Source organism: Zingiber officinale, chromosome 5A (assembly GCF_018446385.1).
Source record: "Zingiber officinale cultivar Zhangliang chromosome 5A, Zo_v1.1, whole genome shotgun sequence".
NCBI classification, from domain to species: Eukaryota; Viridiplantae; Streptophyta; class Magnoliopsida; order Zingiberales; family Zingiberaceae; genus Zingiber; species Zingiber officinale.
In genome coordinates, this window is record NC_055994.1 from 74,331,529 (window position 1) to 74,332,659 (window position 1,131).

The 1,131-nt window shown below is 35.2% G+C and overlaps 1 long non-coding RNA gene across 1 annotated transcript; it reads right to left on the reverse strand.

The window, feature by feature from the left end:
* Window positions 1-212: 212 nt before the first annotated feature.
* On the reverse strand, window positions 213-536 carry LOC121982907. Its single transcript, XR_006112325.1, has 3 exons — window positions 518-536; window positions 308-437; window positions 213-239 (listed from the first exon to the last, which is right to left on the reverse strand). It is a non-coding gene; the product is annotated as an uncharacterized LOC121982907 (long non-coding RNA).
* Window positions 537-1,131: the final 595 nt, after the last annotated feature.

The following is a 1,131-nucleotide window of genomic DNA, read 5'->3' on the forward strand; positions in this document are numbered from 1 at the left end:
CCGGTACTCGGGCCACCTGGCTCTGTATTCCTATTCGCTCGAGCTTTTAGAGCATTTGTCTGCCATCTTTCTGTAGACCAAGTGGTCGTCCATGCACTCCAAATCTCGTCGGATACATAAGCAGGCCGTGTGCCATCCTTTCTCACATAGTATAATAGGTCTTTGTACAACTTGGCACAATAAATATTCTAAGTTTTTGCAAATTCTACCTCTTGCCCCTCCTCCCATGTATATTTTTTCTGCAATTTAAAAATAAAATTTTAGAATATTAAAGGATAAATATAATGTACATATTTAATTTACTTACCACAAATTCTTGATAATAGAAATCCTTAGTTCCAGCATCTACATGTCTCCATGTAGTCCCAGATATACAGACTCTTTCCTTAAATTTCCGTGTGATATATGTGGATACTCGATGGCCGTCGGGAGTAAACCTACGTATAAGCAATATTAAGACATAAGATATATGTTATAAATAAAGAACTTGAATTACTAATAATAAAAAAATACTTACGACTCTCCAACAACCCTAAAGACGGTGGATCCACGGAGTGGTGCTAGAAGATCTGCCATGATACCTTATATCTACAAAAATATATTACAGCACATCATAATAAGTCTTTAATAACATGATAAATAAGCAACAAAACATGATTAAAGCATAACTTACTAGATGAATAATAATGCTAAAATTTAATCAATGCTAGACTCTGGAAGCATTTCTACTAAACATTAATAGTTTGTAAGTCATCGTCGCTAGACTCTGTTAGTTCAACAAAATCCTCACTGCTGGATTTCTCTCCATCATCTATCTCCTCGTCAGTGGCATTACCATCTACAAGTAATTATGATGTAGATTGGAGTTGTGAATCAACCGAATGTCTCTCTACTTCGTCATTCTGAAATGCATCATGGTTTTGAGCAGTAATAGTGTTTGACATTTCTATGGTAGAACGAGACTTCAATCGACAAACAAACAACCATTCACTAGCTCTTCTTCTCTTCGTAGGATATTCAAGATAAACAACCTGACCTGCTTGTATTGCAAAAATGAAAGGTTCAAACTTATTGAACCTTCTATTTGCATTAACCTCTACTAAATTATAATTTGGATGTATTCTGGTACCT